General features: G+C 48.6%; 1 protein-coding gene across 4 annotated transcripts in view; it reads right to left on the reverse strand.

Moving 5' to 3' along the window:
* The window catches only part of STX18 (syntaxin 18), a 122,265-nt gene that overhangs the window by 59,081 nt on the left and 42,813 nt on the right, over positions 1-20,371 (reverse strand). The window lies entirely within an intron of this gene.

Here is a 20,371-nt window from a genome sequence, read left to right on the forward strand (position 1 = left end):
CTCCAACCTTTTTACATCCAAGATCACTTTTTAAATCTCAGAACAGGCAAAGATCTACCGCCCCGCCCCTTCCTTGAAGCCCCGCCCTCTCTAGTCTCCTCCTGTCCATCACTTGCTATCCCCAGCCCTTACTTACACACTCTGATAAAACACTTTATTTTTAAATTATGTAATATATAAAATTATAATAATGTGTTTATAGTTATGAAATAAATGGTCTGTTTTTTATTCATGCAATTTAAATCTAAAATGAAGCATTTATAATTATACATTTTGTGAGGACAGAGTTCTGCGGCTGGGGGCAGGGGAGAGGGAACAGGGTGCTGGGAGGGCAGAGGACAGGGCTCTGCAGCAGGGGACAGGGTGCCAGTGGGGACGGGAATGGGGACAGGGAAGTGGGGACAGAGTTTGGGAAGTGGGGACAGGGGAGTAGGATCTGGGGAGCAGGGACAGGGTGCCAGTGGCAGCAGAGTCACCTGCATCTGTCTCCTCCCAGGATTCTCTCACACTTCCCCCCCCCTGGTGGGAAGCCAGCACATGCCTCCTCCGGGCCCCCCTCGGCGCAGGGAAACCCCGAGCGTGCCTGCCCCAGGGCTAACCCCCACGCTAGCCTGCACCAGGGGCAACCCCTACCCCTCCCGCGGTGGGGCCAAACCCCCCTTCCGCGGTGCAGCCCGGCCCCTCCCCTTCCGCAGCACGGCCAAAACCCGCGGGCACCTGCCCCGGGGCCAAACCCCCCTCCCGCAGCGCAGCGCGGCCAACCCCATCCTGCAGCATGGCTAACCCCCGCGGGTGCCTGCCCCGGGGTCAAACCCCCTCTCTCGCGGTGCGGCCCGGCCAACTCCCTCCCCTCCCGCAGCGCGGCCAAACCCCGGGGCTGATTCCCGCTCCCGCAGCGCAGGGAAACCCCTGCGCCCAACTCACCCCTCCGGCGCCGGTGGCACAGGGAAGCCTCTGCACTCCTCCTCTAGGGCCAACGCCCCCTCCCCCAGCACGCAACAGAGCTGTAGGAGGGGGAGCAGCCCGCACACTTCCGGAACCCCCGGAAGTGACGCGGGCTTCAGAGAGGACTTCCGTCCACCCCGCGGGAAGCCGGCACTACACTAGAGGTAGGTAGTGGGGCTTCTCGGGGGTGGGAGGAAAATGGGGGGGCGGGGTTGCCCGAACGCTTTGTGATCTACTGGTCGAGGCCTCGCAATCGACCAGTCGATCGCGATCGACGGGTTGGTGACCACGGAGGTATGTAGGCAATGCTTAAAACTAGGCTAAGGGAAATAAATTTAAGTGAGAGCTCTCCTTGAACAGAAAAAAAAGCACTATTAAAAAAAAAAGTTACATGAAGTATATACTTAATCACTAAATAGAACAATGTTTGTGGGCAAGGATCAAGCATACATTTTAGAAATCAGGTTCATTTAAAAAAAAGATTTTTACAAAAAGAAAATACCAAATATGCATAAGTGCTTTATAAAACAGAAACTCTGATCCAAATATTTCAATTCAACTGTAAGAACTATACTGCATTGCTGCTACATTACCCACATTAGGGATCACAGAACACTAGAACTGAAAGAGACCTCAAGAGGTCATCGAGTCCAGTCCCTTGTCCTTCCGAAAGGACCCAGTACCTTTTAGACCAGGCATGTCCAAAGTCCGGCCCGCGGGCCAATTGCGGCCCGTGTTCCGATTTAATACGGCCCCCGCTTCCTCCCCCTCTCCTGGCTCCCCGGCGCTCTTTTGAACTGGCGCGCCCAGCTCTCCGCCGCCGCCGCCCATGGCCTCCGCGGTCCTAGAGCCTGCCCTGTAGGGCACGTCCGCAGCCCCGCTCTCCCGCTCAGCTGCGGGTTCGCCCTGCCCCCGGGCCGCCGTGAGGCCGGCGTGCCCTGCACTCTCCGCCCGCCTCCGACCCTGCGGGCCCTCCGCCTTGGGGCTGAGAGTGCAGGGACGGCCCTCACGCATATTCACTTCTTCACATCTGGCCCTCTTTGAAAAAAGTTTGGACACCCCTGTTTTAGACCATCCCTGATAGATGTCTATCCAACCTGCTCTTAAATATCTCCAAAGATGGAGATCCCACAATCTCCCTAGGCAACTTATTCCAGTTTTTAACCACCCTGACAGGAAGTTTTTCCTGATGTCCAATCTAAACTTCCCTTGCTGCAGTTTAAGTGCATTGCTTCTTGTCTGATCCTCAGAGGCCACAGAGAACAATTTTTCTCCCTCCTCGTGACACCCCTTTAGATACCTGAAAACTGCTATCATGTTCCCTTCTCAGTCTTTTCCATTCCAAACTAAAGAAGCCCAATTCTTTCAGTCTTCCTCATGTTCTCTAGACCTTTAATCAAGGTCATGTTCTCTAGACCTTTAATCATTTTTGTTGCTCTTCTCTGGACCTTCTCCAATTTCTCCACATATTTCTTGAAATGTGGTGCCCAGAACTGGACACAAAACTCCAACTGAGGCCTAATCAGCACAGAGTAGAGCGGAAGAATGACTTCTCGTATCGTGCTCACAACACTCCTTTTAATTCATCCCAGAATCATGTTTTCTTTTTTTGTAACACCATCACACTGTTGATTCATATTTAGCTTTTGGTCCACTATGACCCCTAGATACCTTTCTGCAGTACTCCTTCCTAGACAGTCGCTTCCCATACTGTATGCGTAAAACTGATTGTTCCTTCCTAAGTGGAATACTTTGCATTTGTTCTTATTAAACTTCATCCTATTTACCTCAGACCATTTCTCTAGTTTGTCCAGATAATTTTGAAATATGACCCTATCCTCCAAAGCAGCTACAACCCCTCCCAGCTTTGTATCATCTACAAACTTAATAAGTGTACTCTCTATGCCAATATCTAAATCATTGATGAAGATATTGAACAGAACCGATCCCAAAACGAACCCCTGTGGAACCCCACTTGTTATTCCCTTCCAGCAGGACTGTGAACCATTAATAACTACTCTCTGACAATGGTTATCCAGCCAGTTAGGCACCCACCTTATAGGAGACCTAGCTAAGTTGTATTTGCCTGGTTTATTGATAAGATGATTATGCGAGACCATATCAAATGCCTTACTAAAGTCTAGGTATACCACATCCACCAGTTTTCCCTCATCTACAAGACTCGTTATCCTATGTAATAGCGTAGTTGATTAACCAATAAGCAAAAACTTATAGGTTAATGCTATAGACTGGATGCATTTCCCCTTCTATCCCCCTCACCTCCCGTATATTTTTTAGCAGGCTGGCCAGCAGCCTGGCTCAGTCCTGGCTTGCAATAGGTCTAGGGCCTACCCACACTGTGGCTCTGCATTTAAAGTGTATTAGGAGCTAGATAGACAGGCAGCCCAGCTCAGTTCTGGCTCACGCCAGGTCCAGGAGCTCAGACCTCCCCTGGACAGGGGCTGCTGCCACCCCGTACTGCGGCCTCTGTATCAGTCGAGTAAACCAATAAGAATTCATGAGGTTAATCGACTATGCAATTAACTGATATTTAACATCCCTAACTCACATCTACCAAAAGGGAAGCAAATTGACCAATATTATTTATCTGAACATTTTTACCTGTTTTTGCAGTGAGTGCTTTTATTATCCAGACTGATTAATCCCTAGTCCACCTCAACCAAAAAAAGTTAAACCTATCAAATGAAATGCCCTATGAGGAGGATGTAAACATAAATAAAGACCACTTTACAGTAACACATATTGGAGTAAGTGGCTCCAGTAGTCTCAGTAGGCAGCTAACCTGAACGGAAACTCTGATTTCAATGATTAAACATTCAGTTAACTGGAATCTGTAGCAGCCCTCCTCCCCATCCGTGGTAGGCATGACCAGGGTGGAGCAGCCCCGCACACAGTGCAAATGAGGGGCTGCTCCAGCCTGCTGGTTAACTGGTTACATCCTTACATTGGACAGCCAACCCATCAAGCTCCTCCATTTGATAGGTTTATCAGAACTGATGTCCATGACAAGTGTGCCTCAGATTCCTTCCAAGCAAAGTAGTACAACTGCCTGGCCTGGCTGCAGTACCTACATAAGACTTGCTAAAATTAAAGAAGGGAGTCAGTAAGCAGAGATATTTAAGCTGGAATATAGAAATGCTGCCTGGAAGTTTGGAGCTTGTGAATTCTTAAAGACGACGACAGTAAATGTGGCATGTGTACAAGAGACTTAATGGAAAGGTTGCAAAGTTCAGTTGCTGGCAGATTACCAAATCTGAGTTCAACCTCCTGTCAGCCGACGGTCAGGGCAGTGAGTGGTGTGTGTGTGTGTTATACATCCGAGACTTCAACTGCTGAGACTGGGGTCCCTTCACAGTGGGCAACCTGGAGAAGGTTGACGGGCGCCCCAAGAAGTTTACAGGGAGAGCTTATTACACCTCAGATTTCAGCTGCTAGGATACAGGATCCCTTTGCAGCGGGCAGTCTAGGGAAGACTGAGAGATGCCCCCAACGGATCTGTCACCTGGGAGTGACACGATCCAAAATGCCCATGCTCTTCCTATACCTGTCCCTTATGACCAGCTGAAGTTCTTTTAAATTGTGCTTGGTTCTGTTACAGCAACCGAAGGAATCAGGTTAAAGCTTAAACAGTTACTATTCTATTGTTACAGGGTAAACTTAGCTGTTAAATGCTACTGCTGTGTTACAGATAACACAGCCACTACAAAGGACAGGACAGAAATTACATTAATAAGTCACTTACAGGTACCATGAAACCCTTTTGGTTCTCTGAGCTCTTATTAAATGCATGCAAAATAGCAGGTATATATTCTCACCCTTGCGTTCCAGACTTGGCGTGGCCAGTGTCTTTCTCTCAATCCCTCGGGAAGAAGTAGGGCGAGGTTGGGCATCCCACAGACCTCGGGAGAGAATCAATACCTGCCAGCAGGTGTAGATAGAATCATAGGACTGGAAGGGACCTCAAGAGGTCATCGAGTCCAGCCCCCTGCCCTCAAGGCAGGACCAAGCTCAGTCTACACCATCCCTGACAGATGTCTATCTAACCTGTTCTTAAATAATCTCCAGAAAGGGAGATTCCACCACCTCCCTTGGCAATTTATTCCAATATTTGACCACCCTGACAGTTAGGAATTTTTTCCTAATGTCCAATCTAAACCTCCCCTGCTGCACTTTAAGCCCATTACTCCTTGTCCTGTCCTCAGAAACCAAGAGGAACAAATTTTCTCCTTCCTTCTTGTGACACCCTTTTAGATATTTGAAAACCGCTATCATGTCCCCTCTTAATCTTCTTTTTTCCAAACTAAACAAGCCCAGTTCATGAAGCCTGGCTTCATAGGTCATGTTCTCTAGACCTTTAATCATTCTTGTCGCTCTTCTCTGTACCCTTTCCAATTTCTCCACATCTTTCTTGAAATGTGGCGCTGTGACGGGGCGGCCCCGCCCCGCACTCAAGCCCAGGGAAACCACCTGGGGCCGGGGGCGGAGAGGGCCCCACCCACACAGCCCTACTGGGCATGCTCCAAAGGGAGCCAAGGTATAAAAGGCTGCTGGCCTGCTCAGAAAGGGCAGACTACGACCCGAGCAGGAGCTATCGGCCACTGGACAGAGAGGGAGTCACCGGGGGAGCTGAGCGTGCTGCTGCCGGGCCTCTGCAGGGCTCGACCCCAACGCCGGAGCCGCCGACCGACCCCCCGCGACCCGAGTGCTGGACCGGACTCCGCCAACTCTGCAGCTGCCAGGGGGAGGACCACTACAGCCCGTCGACCGACGCCGACAGGTGGGACCGCGGCAGGCTGCGAGCAGGGGGTAGGAAGCGACCCAGGGCAGGGAGCTGTAGAAGCCCCTGAGGGCTCGGGGCGTTGCGGGGAGGAGCCCCCGCCAAGCCAATGGTGGGAACCATCCGCCACTACTAGGGCCCTGGGTCGGGGTCTGGGGGAGAGGGAGGGCCCGGACCCCCCTACCCCTGCGGCCTGAGACCCTGACACGTGGGAGCAGGGTAACAAGCTGCAAACTGTGGACTAGGCCTCTGGGCCTGCAAACTGTGGACTAGGCCTCTGGGCCTGCAAACTGTGGACTAGGCCGGGAGGCCGTATTTCCCCTAGCACATGGGCATTGTACTTTGGGACTAGGCCGGTGGGCCGTATTTCCCCTACGAGAGGGGCAGTGTACTTTGAGGGCTAGGCCCAGACGGGCCGAGTTAGGCCCCGGATGGGGGTGGCAACCCCAAGACAGGGGCGAGCCCCCCGACACATGGTGGAGAATGTGAGTACGCGACCCCGCCCCTGGACAGAGGGGCTGGCAAAGGGGATTGGTAGATGCGGGCCGCGAGAACCCCGGGGACAGAAACCGGGGTTGCTGACCTGGCGACAGCGGTATGAAGGGGACCTGACCGAACTGCGGAGGCAGTTGGCAGGCCTACAAGAGCGACAGGACCGATGGGAGCGGGAGGTCGCGAGCCAGTTGGGGGCCCAGGGAAGGGCGGTGCCCCCCGGGGGCTGCCCCTTTGGGCAAGCGCCGATTGTAGAACCTGGTAGGGGGCCAACGGACCCTGCTAAAATGGTGGTGAGACTTAGGGTAGAAGGGAACCCCACGGTGGCACTGGTAGACTCAGGGTGCAGCCAGACCCTAGTTAGGGCCGACCTAATATCTGAGCCAGAGCCAGCCGGGGGCCCCATCCGGTTGTTGTGTGTACACGGGGACGTACGGGCGTACCCGACAGCATGGGTGCAGCTAGATGATGGCCAGGAGGTGGGGGTCTATAGCGTGGGTTTGGTCCCGACGCTCGCCTACCCCGTGATATTAGGCCGCGATTGGAGAGGCCTAGGCCGGGTGTTGCGGGAGTGGGGACAGCAGTCAGTGCCAGGGCAGGGCACCCCCCCACACGACCTGGAGGAAGCCACCCAAGGCAAGAGTCTAAGGGGGGAGGAGAGGCCGAACCCAGGAACAGCGACGGGCCTGCCATCGAACCGGGGAGACCACCCCGCCTGGGAGGAGGAAGTCGAAACCTTAGAAGTAGAGGGCGACTTTATGAGAGAGCAAAGGGAAGACCAGACCCTGAGTCGAGCTTGGGAGCAGGTGCAGGACCCAGGGGAGGGGACCAGCCAAGACCCCCATAAGCCCCAAGGCCCGCGGTTCTGTGTGAAGGCAGATCGGCTATATAGGGTGGTCCGGGAACCCCAGACGGGGGAAGACATCTGGCAGCTCCTGGTCCCCCGCAGGTTTAGGAACGCCGTACTCCGGCTGGCGCACCGGCTGCCTTGGGCTGGCCACCTCGGGCGAGAAAAGACCCTGCAACGGATAGGGATGAGGTTTTTTTGGCCGGGCATACACCACGCCGTGAGGGCCTTCTGTGAATCCTGCCCCGAGTGCCAACTCACCAGTAGAAAGGGGGTGCCGAAAGCCCCCTTGGTGGCCCTGCCCGTGATAGGGGTCCCCTTTGAAAGGATCGGGTTGGACCTGGTGGGACCCCTAGAAAAGGCCAGCTCAGGCTGTCAATACATCATGGTGGTGGTGGACTATGCCACCCGTTACCCAGAAGCGGTTCCCCTACGTAATACCACCGCCCGCACTCTTGCCGAAGAACTTTTTAAACTGTTTGCTCGAGTAGGGATACCGAAGGAGATCCTGACCGACCAGGGGACCAATGTGTCGTCCCGGCTGATGGCAGAACTATCGCGGCTACTGAACATCCACCCTCTGAGGACGACGGTTTACCATCCCCAGACAGACAGCCTGGTGGAGCGTTTTAACCAAACGCTAAAGACGATGCTGCGTAAGTTCGTGGCTGAGGACCCTCGACACTGGGACAAGCTCCTACCAGCCTTGTTATTTGCCATTCGGGAGGTCCCCCAGGCGTCAACGGGTTTCTCCCCATTCGAGCTCCTATATGGGCAACAGCCGAGGGGAATACTCGACCTTTTACGAGAAAGCTGGGAAGAACAAGAATCGCAGGTACAAGGGACAGTACCCTACATCTTACAGCTGCGGGAACGCCTGCGGAAGGTAGGGGAATTTGCCAGGGCTAACCTCCTACAGGCGCAGGAGGTCCAAGCCCGATATTACAACCGAGGGGCCAAACTCCGCTCTTTTGAACCGGGGGACCACGTCCTCGTCCTACTGCCATCCCGAGAGTCCAAGCTACTGGCCCGATGGCAAGGCCCGTTCGAGGTGGTCCAGCGAATAGGGACGGTGGACTACGAAGTGAGGCTGCCGGGGAGGAGGAGAGAGGTACGACTATACCACATCAACCTCTTGAAGGAGTGGAAGACCGCCGAAGGACTACTGGTCACCCCATATCCCCCGGAGCCAGAGCTCGGGCCAGCCGTAGAGGACCTCCGGGGGGAGGCTCAGGTAACGATGGGGCCCGAGTTGAATCCAGTACAGCGGGGAGAATTACAGCGAGTGGCCCAGAGGTTCGCGCCATTTTTCTCCACTCAACCCGGCCGCGTCCACACCACGCATCACCACATCGCTACCCGGCCAGGCCATAAGGTGCGAGACCAACACAGGCCCCTCCCTAGGAAGATGTGGGAAACAGTCCAGCGGGAACTCCAGACCATGCTAGAGATGGGAGTGGTGGAGGAATCTCATAGTGAGTGGAAGAGTCCCATAGTTCTAGTCCCGAAGCCAGACGGCATGACGCGATTTTGCATCGATTTTCGGAAAGTGAATGCCATCTCGCGGTTCGATGCCTACCCGATGCCCCGAACCGAGGAGCTCTTGGAACGGCTCGGCCAAGCGGAATACTTCTCCATCCTGGACATGACGAAAGGGTATTGGCAGATCCCCCTGACACCAGCCTCTAAGGAGAAGACGGCCTTCCCTACACCATGGGGCCTGTTTCAATTCGTGACCATGCCATTCGGACTGCATGGGGCAGCGGCCACATTCCAACGATTAATGGACCGATTGTTACAGCCCCATCACGCCTACGCAGCCGCATATATAGATGACGTGGTGATCTATAGCCCAACGTGGACGGCCCATCTGCAGCATTTAGAAGCCGTATTGAAGTCCCTGAAGGAGGCCGGCCTCACAGCCAACCCGCGAAAATGCCAGCTGGGACGCCGGGAAGTAACCTACTTGGGGTACACGGTCGGGCAAGGGACAGTACGACCGCTGGTGGACAAAGTGAAAGCCGTGCAGGAGTGCAAGACACCCGCAACCAAAAAGCAGGTACGCCAGTTCTTGGGGCTTGCGGGGTACTATCGCCGGTTTATCCCCGGTTTTGCGGCCATTGCAGCCCCTCTATCTGACCTCACGAAAAGTACCCAGCCGAACAAGGTACAATGGTCAGCGGACTGCGAGGTGGCTTTCAGGACACTGAAGGACCAGCTTACTAAAGCCCCAGTCCTGTTCCACCCAGATTTTTCAAAGCCCTTCCTACTGCAAACGGATGCATCAGAAAGAGGCTTGGGGGCAGTGCTGTCCCAACAGGCAGAGGGAGGGGAGCACCCGATAGTATATTTGAGCCGCAAGCTCTTCCCACGAGAACAGAACTACGCTACCATAGAAAAGGAGGCACTGGCAATAAAGTGGGCTATAGACGCCCTAAGATATTATTTATTGGGCAACACGTTTCAGGTGGTGACAGACCATGCCCCCCTGAAATGGTTAAATAGCATGAAAGAGACGAACCCCCGTTTAATGCGGTGGTATCTATCTTTCCAGCCGTACAATTTCAGTATAACCCATCGCCCAGGGAAGGCGCACACGAATGCTGATTTCCTTTCCAGAGTGGGGGAAGAAGAGACGGGAACGGACGAGGGGATAGGTACCCACTTAAGGGGGGGGGGGGTGTGTGACGGGGCGGCCCCGCCCCGCACTCAAGCCCAGGGAAACCACCTGGGGCCGGGGGCGGAGAGGGCCCCACCCACACAGCCCTACTGGGCATGCTCCAAAGGGAGCCAAGGTATAAAAGGCTGCTGGCCTGCTCAGAAAGGGCAGACTACGACCCGAGCAGGAGCTATCGGCCACTGGACAGAGAGGGAGTCACCGGGGGAGCTGAGCGTGCTGCTGCTGGGCCTCTGCAGGGCTCGGCCCCAACGCCGGAGCCGCCGACCGACCCCCCGCGACCCGAGTGCTGGACCGGACTCCGCCAACTCTGCAGCTGCCAGGGGGAGGACCACTACAGCCCGTCGACCGACGCCGACAGGTGGGACCGCGGCAGGCTGCGAGCAGGGGGTAGGAAGCGACCCAGGGCAGGGAGCTGTAGAAGCCCCTGAGGGCTCGGGGCGTTGCGGGGAGGAGCCCCCGCCAAGCCAATGGTGGGAACCATCCGCCACTACTAGGGCCCTGGGTCGGGGTCTGGGGGAGAGGGAGGGCCCGGACCCCCCTACCCCTGCGGCCTGAGACCCTGACACGTGGGAGCAGGGTAACAAGCTGCAAACTGTGGACTAGGCCTCTGGGCCTGCAAACTGTGGACTAGGCCTCTGGGCCTGCAAACTGTGGACTAGGCCTCTGGGCCTGCAAACTGTGGACTAGGCCGGGAGGCCGTATTTCCCCTAGCACAGGGGCATTGTACTTTGGGACTAGGCCGGTGGGCCGTATTTCCCCTACGAGAGGGGCAGTGTACTTTGAGGGCTAGGCCCAGACGGGCCGAGTTAGGCCCCGGATGGGGGTGGCAACCCCAAGACAGGGGCGAGCCCCCCGACAGGCGCCCAGAACTGGACACAGTACTCCAGCTGAGGCCTAACTAGTGCAGAGTAGAGCGGCAGAATGACTTCACGAGTTTTGCTTACAACACACCTGTTGATACAACCTAGAATCATATCAGTTTAAAAGCAGTTTAAAAGTCAGTTCCCCTCAGCATCATCTCCGTGGTGCTGCCCTCCCCCCCTCCCCCCAAATCAGCAGCACTTTTCCATTGTAAATACTATATAGTAAGAGTCGCAGTATAGGTGGCTCAAGCTGGCTCCAGGAGCTACCCTCCGCTACGGGTCTGCAGAGTGGTCCTTATTGACTAATTGTGTCATTGATAAAATTATATCAACTACAGGATTATTCAGATTATCGCAATTTAACATCCTTAGTACAGGGAGGCTGGAACAATTTGTATAGTGGGGATGCGGAGGGACACAGAGCCAAACTGTAAACCCTTGATACAAAGGAAACAACTTCAAGCCAAAGGGTGCTGCAGCACCCCCACACTCCTAATTCCAGAACCTATGCCGCAGTAATAGCAGTAGAAGCCTTCTTCATCCATCAGAGAGGTAGGGAGTGGCAGCTGGAGCACGGGGGTTCCCAGCTTACATATCCCAGCAGCTTACATATCCCAGTGGTATGCATGAGCTTAGTACTGGGACCAATGTACTCTTTTCTTCATGCTACACATTAGGGATGTTAAATTTCAATTAATCAGCTAATCGAGTAGTTGATGGAATTTCCATACGGGCAGGTGGGCCGCCTGCTATCCCAACTGAGTCCTGCAGGGCTCTTACTATACAGGCAGTCCCCGGGTTACATGGATCCGACTTACATCGGATCCCTACTTACAAACGGGGTGAGGCAACCCCTCACTAGCTGCTTCACCCCAGCAGACCAGGGAGACGCGAAGCTAGCGCCCCCCCCCCAGCAGACCAGGGAGACGCGGAGCGGCTTTTCTCAGCAGACACCTCAGCTTGAGAATAAAGGACTGAGGGAAGTGAGGTGTGGGAGAATAAAACTGAGCTCTGGAGAAATGTTTGGCTAGAGTTTCCCCTACAATATGTACCAGTTCCGACTTACATACAAATTCAACTTAAGAACAAACCTACAGTCCCTATCTTGTACGTAACCCGGGGACTGCCTGTATTTCAAAGGCAGAGACACAGTGGGGAACCCGGAGAGAGTGGGAACTGCTTCAGTCCCCTCTCGTGCTGTTTCCCCGCTGCACCTCTGTATTGGAGGCAGCAAAGGGGGGAGGGAGCAACTAGTCGAATAGTGACTCGACTACCCAATAAGCCTATGCTTGGTTGAATAATTGCTTACATTCCTACTACACACAGAGTCCCCCTATGGTAAAGGCTCTGTGTGTAGCAGGAAGAGTGCAGTGGAACCCCCACTAATTATAGCTGTGGTTAACATCTCACTGAGATGCACAAAATAATTTACACCTCTGAAAGTTACTATTTCTGGCTGACATCAGATTCAGGCATGGTCTACACTTAAAGATTAGGTCACCATAATTATGAAACAACATAGTGTTGAAAAATCTACACTTATGAGAGTAACTATGATGACCCTGCCTCTCGAGTGGACACAGCTATATTGATGAAAGTATGCTTCCGTCCACTCAGAGGCCGTCAGTTGGGGGATGGGAGTGGTGATCCTACAGTGATGGTTTTGTCACAGAGACTCCCTTGTCACTGCCACTGGATTTGCTGAAATACCACCGAACCTACTTTTCTGCCCTCCTGGGCTCCCCTCAACTATGTCTGTTGAGCCAGGCCTGCTGGTCTCCCCCTCACGGAGAGATAAGATCACAGCCCTTTGCAGTACAATACAGACATGTTGAGATGGCTCGGTGAAAGGGAATTGCATCAGCACCCAAATGCACAGCCTCAGTGGAACCCAAACCCCAGCTAAATTAGTCTTACGCTGTATAAAATAAGTTCATGTTTGCCCTCCTTCTCACAGTAAAGAGAAATGCAGACTCCTTGGCCCCTCCCAACATCTCAAGACTCCAGAAATTGCAGCCCTAGACATGAAACTACAGTGACAATGACTTACTATTGTCTCACCCTTCAGGAAATATCTGAGAAGCTAGTCAAGCCTTACAGACCATCATGGGATTCAACAAATGTGCACCCTGTTGGACCAATAAGGGAGCAATTGAATTACAGAGAGTTAAGGCCCCTTCATAGAAGATATTGTGACGCTATCTACTCTATCAGCTGTGTTCCTTCTGCACTATTACTTGAGAGAAGAAATCTCTAAATCAGCCAATACCAAATGTATATTGGCCATTATAAACCCAAATCAAGAATTTAAATAGGGCACTAAAGTAACAAAAATCTCTTGTAAAGTACATCAGGCTAGAATCTTGTAAATTACATTTTTTAAATTACATTTAGCTTTTTTTCCCGGATATGTTTGGGGTGAGATTTAAAAAAAAATCAAATACACAAATAGCCTAGGATTAAGTACTTCTCATATCTATAAAGAAAAATAACTTCCAATAAGAACTTGCATCTCACATTTCAACCCAGTTTAATCTTAAAACACCATAAAACCATGCATCCAAATCACAGTAATATTTAAGAATTTCCCAAGCGTCGTCCTAGGAGAGAGAAAAGGATTGAGTCTTCATTCTCCAGAGTTAAATGAAAATTCATCAAACTGATACGTCATCCACTAGATGGCAACAAAAAGTCTCAGTGTTCGGTCTACATTCACATTTGTAGTTTTAAAATGGCATTTTTTAAACTTAGGTCCCAAACTGTAGGTACTTTAAAAGTTGTATCTTCATTTAGATAGCATCTTGGAATGTACGTGTACTTAATTGTTTTTAAAAAATAATGACTAGTTATTAAAAACAAAAGAACAAATATTGCATTTAGTTCAAGTCCAATACAAAGGAAGCTGTGAATGGTTGCCATCTGCTATTACAGGTGGCATGCACAACTTTATATATCTGAGGCCTTCACTAGCTGTAATATATACTTTTTAACTTTTTTTCATTTTTCAAAGTAGGATATTTTTAATAAATAAAAAGAGATATAAACAAGAAAACGCTTGTTAAGAAACACCTTCAGAAAACACACACAAATCAGGCCTAAAAACTTGATTTGTGTCCTTTTAGTATCTCAGCAATATATATATTTCTGTCGTGCTTGCAACAATCACTCATGAAACTGTAGGTTCCAATTTGCATAAATTTACCATTGCAAGAAGCAGCAGCACTGTTTACGATTCAAATTATTTGAGTATTCCCATGACACAGTATAGGGAGAACTCTGCAGTACTGAAAAATTATTTTCACTGAATATAGCATTTCATCAATCCTTCTGGACAATAAAAAACTATTTCCTGCCATATGAAATTGATGAAAAGTTTGTTAAACTTTATAACTATGTAGTAACTTTAAAACTTTTTGACGTGCAGTTTGTTTAAAAAACCTCACACCCTTAAAAATACCTTACAGAGATGCACTACGGAATAGCTTTTGCATAAGTTTTCTATAATATTTACCACTTTTCATCGTAACTGATAACAATATGAATCCTGATTATGGACAAAAGTTAAAATCTCAAGTCAAAGTATTTTTGTTTATTTTTAAAAGGAATCCTAACAGTTAATTCCCAACTCCATATTTGGACACCCAAAACAGCAGTACTGATTTTCAACAGTTTGAGCACTTAGTAGTTCCCACATAAGATTCACAGTTTTAAAAAACATATAGTTGAAAAGCTTATTATTATTAGCATTACCTGTCTCGTTGTGACAGTAGACGAACACGTGATTTCTGCCCTCCCCCCCCACTGTCCTCAGGGGCAAGGAGGCTTGGTCCGGCTCAGGCTGCGTGGCTGCCTCCCTTCCTGCTACTCTGGGGTCAGGGAAGTTGGAGCCACATGACCTCTTCCCTCCCCACTGCTCCAGGGATGCTGGGGCGCACACGGCCTCCTCCCTCTGCTCCTGGGGTCAGGAAGGCTTGGGTTGGCTCCTACTGAAGGGCTTCCTCTCTCCCCGCTGCTCCCAAGGGAGATGGGGGTTGGCGTCGGGCGTCCTCCTCCCTCCCCACTGCTTCGGGGATGCGGGCGCATGCTGTCTTTCCCTCCCTGTGGTGAAGGGCCTTCATGCATGCTCTTCCCCTCCTCATGATGCGGGCTGAGGAGGGGGCGTGCGTATATCAACTGCTTTTTAACAGAACATATTTTAGAAGGAGTTGTGACTTTCAAATAGCAGTCAGAACAGGAGTGGGGAACCTAAGGCCTGGGGGCCACAGGCCTCTTCTCCCAGCATTAGGGAGCCTGTGTTGGCACTCCAGCACTCCCCTGCTCCACCACAGGGCTTGATCACACAAATCTACTAGCTTGGGTCCCCTAGGTGCTGGTGTGTGAGGGGAATGTGGGGAGTGTCTTTTTCCTTCTCAGTTGGGGGCCACCTCTGTGAGGGTTTGGGTTTTTTTCCCTTCTCACTCATGTGTCGTCCCCAACTGATTTTTCTATGGGTCAGCAGTCCCCAACTCAAAAAAGGTTCGGCACTCCAGAGTCAGAAGTAGGGATGTAAAAGAGTAGTCAAATAGTCGACAACTTGCATCCCCCCCCCCGCCTCTATATCAGAAGCTGCAAGGGGGTGGGGAAGCAAGCTTAAAAGTCATTTCCTTACCCCCAGCACCTTTTCTGTGGTGTGGGGAGCAGGAGAGGCAGAGGCGCAGCAGCACTGCCTTTTAAATGTAGTAAGAGCACGGCTGGCTCTAGGTTTTTTGCTGCCCCAAGAAAAAAAACTTTTTGGCGCCCCGCCCCGTTTTTTCACAGAGGCAAGAGTGGAGTGGGGCTGGGGACAGAAGGAAGCAGCACTCCACACTCACTCTTGTTCTCAGGTCCCAGTGTGCAGAAGAAACTGGCTGCAAGGGCTGCCCTCATTTCCCAGCATTCCCGCCCCTCCCCCACCTTGGCGTGTGTTCGCCCCAGGGAGGCTCAGCGTCACCAGCAGCAGCCTCGGCTACCCCCACTCCGCCTTCCAGGAAGCACCCCACCAGGGGCCGCACCTCGGGGCCTCCCACACAGAGCTCCCAGCGCCCCGGGGCCAGGCACAGGCTCCGACCAGCCGGGTGCGGGGCTCCCAGCTCGGGGCGACCTCTGTGGGGCTCCCCTCCTGCTCCTCCTTGGGCCGGAATGCTGCCCTGGCAATGTGCCGCCCCAACCACGTTCTTCCTTTGCTGGTGCCTAGAGCCAATCCTGAGTAAGAGCCACCTGACTAACTGTATCGAGTACACGATTAGTCATTTACTCAAGTATCAGAGGGATAGCCGTGTTAGTCTGAATCTGCAAAAGCAACGAGGAGTCCTGTGGCACTTTATAGACTAACTGAAGTGTTGGATTCCTGCCTCTGGAAATTTCCACTACATGCATCTGACGAAGTGGGTCTTTGCCCACGAAAGCTTATGCTCCAACACTTCAGTTAGTCTATAAGGTGCCACAGGACTCCTAGTCATTTACTCGATACTTAATATCCTTAGAAGATACACAGACATGGCACAGCTCAAACATTTAAAGCTACAGCCTTCATAATAGTGGGAGTCATAGCAACAGCTACAATTAAGGTTGCAAACGTGCCTCCATTATAAAACCAAGTAACCTAACCTTCCAAAACTTTCACTTTTTTGGCTGAAATGTTCCAACTTGCACTGGCCTCTGTTCAAAGATGAACTTTCTTAGACTTTGGAGCAAGACCTAGTTAAAATTTAAGAGTACATGGGGAGTTAAAACCAATGAGCTTTTTCCATAATTAAAAAAAATTGTTTTGTTTGATTTAGTTTTTAGAACTGTTCTACAGCAGAAACAGAACAAGAGGACATTTGTTATGGATATAGCTAAATAGCTCTCACTGAAAAGTCTTCCAGTGAGAACAGATATTGATTTCATACAGTGCAACTTTCAAAGGTTCATAGCTCTAAAGCCCAGATCTGGTAAAAAGTTACATCTGTTATTAAGCATGGTAGCCCCACTAAGTTTGCATGCAGGGGGATATCACTAAGTCTGCACGCTAGGGTATATGCAAAGGAGGTGCAAGCAGAGGCATAGTCCTCTGCACCCCAATAATTATCTTCTGCCCTGGCCTCAGCCCCATGATTCCCTCCCCTAAGCCCTTCCTCCACCCCTCACCCCTGCCCTGCTTCTGCCAGGTTGAAAGTCTGGCTGAACATAGCTGGACACATGCCTGGGGAACAGCAGCTCGTGCTCCCCCTGACCTTCCATAAATGGTGCCCCGAGCAGGGAAGCTGAGCTGGCAGCAAAGTTCTGCAAGAGGTGACCCAGGAAGCCACCTGAACTCTTTTTCTCACCCACAGCATCCAGTAAGTGCTTGAAGCCCAGCACAATGGGGAATGGAGAGAGGCAGGGAGATGCTGGGCAGATGGGTGGAGAGAGCCCACAGACACAATAGGAACCAGTGCAGTGGAGGAGGCAACAGATCCAAGGCCATTTTGGGGGTGTTAAAGTGCCCCCCAAAGTAGTGACATTTAAATCTCTGTGCATGCCTTACTCCACATGTAAGTCCTTGCAGGATGGAGGACTAAGCACAAACCATAAATTTTGCATGGTGATTTTTTTTTTAAGTTGATGAAGTGAGCAGCTCACAAATGCTTAAGTGTATCTTAGTACAACGCCTTTAGGCTGTTTGGTGAAAAGTAAACGAAAGGTGCACATGGGCTCTGCAGGATCCCCTCCTGCAGACACTGACACCGAAAGCATGGAAGTAAAGAAGGGAGGTTTAAAATGAGCAGACAGCAGCTCTACTATAAGGCATTTCAGGAAATGCACATATAATACAAGAATTGCAATTTAAATGCTGAGATTTGAGATTGTGTCTCAAACTTAAATGGGGTAGCAGAAAGTCAGGAGACAATCAGCCTGGTTACCCGCAAACTGTTACCTTGTTTGGTTTCTGCCTTACATCAGAAAATGAGGAACAACAACAACATTAACATTCCACAGGGCAAGTCTAAAGATAAAGCACAATTTAGAACTACCTTATTCTTAATTTACTTTACATATTATATGATGTTTCTTCTATAACAATATTTCTCCTATGAGAGAAATAAATGTTACAACACAAGTTAAATTTTAAAAAAAATAAACACAAAAGTCCAATGCTGTTTGACTATGAAAATGTAATCCCTAAAAGAAGATATATGTGGAATTTCCAAAAGTCAGTTCTTGGATCTATATAACAAGACAGAAAATTGAGTAAAAGGACCTCAGCCAAAAAATTATTCAAATTCCAAGATCAATCCATAACCATATTTTAGATCATATTCCTTTTCTCCACTGTGGTCTCCTTCAAAGTAAATAAGACATGAAACTTTAAAACACTAAATATATACACACACACACACACACACACACACTGTAAAGTGTTTATTATGTATTTCTCTAGATAACTAGTGAACAGTCAAATATTAGCTGTTTAGGGAAAACCAAAAAATAAAATTTAATGCATGCTTATAAAATGTATATTAACCACTGCAAAGACAATATGGAGACTTAAAATAGTTTAGACAGTATTCAGTAGTGATAAAAGAAATCTTCTGATTATTATTTATCATTTGTATTAAGGTGAAACAGCTAAAGTGCAATTGACAGTTTTATAACAAAAAAATTCATTTTACACAGTATCAAACTGACAAAAAAGAAAAACATTTTAAAATACTCTCATTACAATAAAAAGTTTATTTTAGAATGAAATTTTTTTTATATATTTTGTACCAGATTAAAAAAATCTCACTGACATTGATTTTTATGACTCTAGGTTCACATTTTAAATACTAAATTTTTTAAAATATGTTCTGCATCTGCATTTGATAGTATTACATTATAGAATTAAAAAAAATTAACATTAGGCTGAAGTTTCAGAGGGGTACTTAACTCAATATCAACATATGTTAATAAAGAACATTTTGCAAGATTATTTTTAAAAATGATGGTTCAAAATAAAATCTAGATACTGGATAGGCCATTTTAAGGAAGTGTGCAACTGTTACTAGCATTTTGATTTTTAAAATTTAGTTTTCTAGAGAGGATGGCAAAATTAGAGCCTAATCCTTTTAAGTTATTTAAACACTATCACTGCTTCCACCAACTTTAGTAAGCACCGAGAACACTGAATAATCTTGTAGGATTTAGGTCAGGATTGTTTTGCTCAACATTAGCATTGTACCTAAATCAAACTCTAAAACTGTGCCCCCCCCCCAAAAAAACCCCACAACACAAAAAAACACTTTTCACAACTTCAGAATACATTTTATGTTCTCTAAATCCAAAAGATATACAGAGTTTAATCTGACTGTAACAGTTAATTAAGTGTATAGGCAGATTCAGTCTATAAATTGCTAAAATATAAAATGTGAAGACAAATACTTTAATAGATTACCTGAAATAAAAACTTAAAGTTGCTAATTCAAAATGTACTGTATTTGTTTTAGTTTAATGGTAATAATGCATAAATTTAGCTTTTGCAAGATTTTTAAATGTCTTAAAATTGCTACTTATGTTTACTCAAACTATTAAGACATTTTATCAGAATGCACTGTAAGCAATGACAATTAAAAGGGCTAAAAAAACATATCATGAACTTTAGATCAAATAAATGGAAGATCTCTAATGCTCAAAAACAGTCCAAATTTTCAGCTCTACTTGTCTGCTTATATTCATTCTCGCTCTCTCTATGGCAACAAGCACTGTTCAATAAGAAAAAAGAAAAAAAGAGGCAACATCTGATTTTAATACACCTTCCCAATTTGTTTTTTCATGTTTGTTGTCCAACTCCAATCATAACTTTCCTTAACATTTATATTTTCACACAACCATCCAAAACCTCACCCACTAAAATAAAACCCCACGGCAATTGTGGGAGATGTTTTGCTTGGGAGATAAAAGCAAACTGGTTAAAATACATATTTGCAATAATTGGCATTTACTTCTGCTGTTGGAAACACTCCATTTGCAACTCTTCAGTAACTGAACTTCATTTGTGTCATTTCTGAAAGACGTTTTATCCTTTTCCCCTCTGTTCTTACAATTTAAAAACTCATTTAATGTAATATATTTGACTCAAATAGGTTTTTTAAAAATGACAGAATTTCCAATCATATGCAACACACTCAGTACTAAAAAAGGTTTTGTTTTCTGAAGTTCATTATGAACTTTTGAAGTTCAGCTTATACACCCCTCCTCCCCCCCATCTGACTTGAATGGTGTGATGGAGGTTCACACTCCACCCCCCATGCTTTCTGAAATGGACTTATGGACAAAAATGTCCATAACTCAAAGGTGCTTTGAGCAAAATACTTCATATAATCTATCAATCTTCATGCCTTAATCTGCTGTATCTGTTTATCTTATTTTGGAGTATGTATCATTCTTGTGTGTAAAAATAGACATATGGAGTAGGGAATACTTCATGGGTTTTATATATGTGAATAAAAGCCATCAAGGGAAGCCTCAGTGTGTGGACAATCACATGCAAATAGCTTTTTGTCCTTAAGTTTTAGCAGTGGTTGGTAGGGAGCGGCCAGGTGACTCCCCAAGCACTAAGGAAATTCTTTAGAAAGAATAGGAAGGTAGGTAGGTGTCTTTTGTCTTTGGCTGGCTGGATACACCTTTGGAAGGTGAATCAGAGACCCCAGGGGAAGGGAGATAACCCTGTTTTGGAAGGCAGCTGGAACACAGTGAGTTTATAATAAGTTTATGCTGAGAATTTTAGT

This window comes from Pelodiscus sinensis, chromosome 5 (assembly GCF_049634645.1).
Source record: "Pelodiscus sinensis isolate JC-2024 chromosome 5, ASM4963464v1, whole genome shotgun sequence".
Classification (NCBI taxonomy): domain Eukaryota; kingdom Metazoa; phylum Chordata; order Testudines; family Trionychidae; genus Pelodiscus; species Pelodiscus sinensis.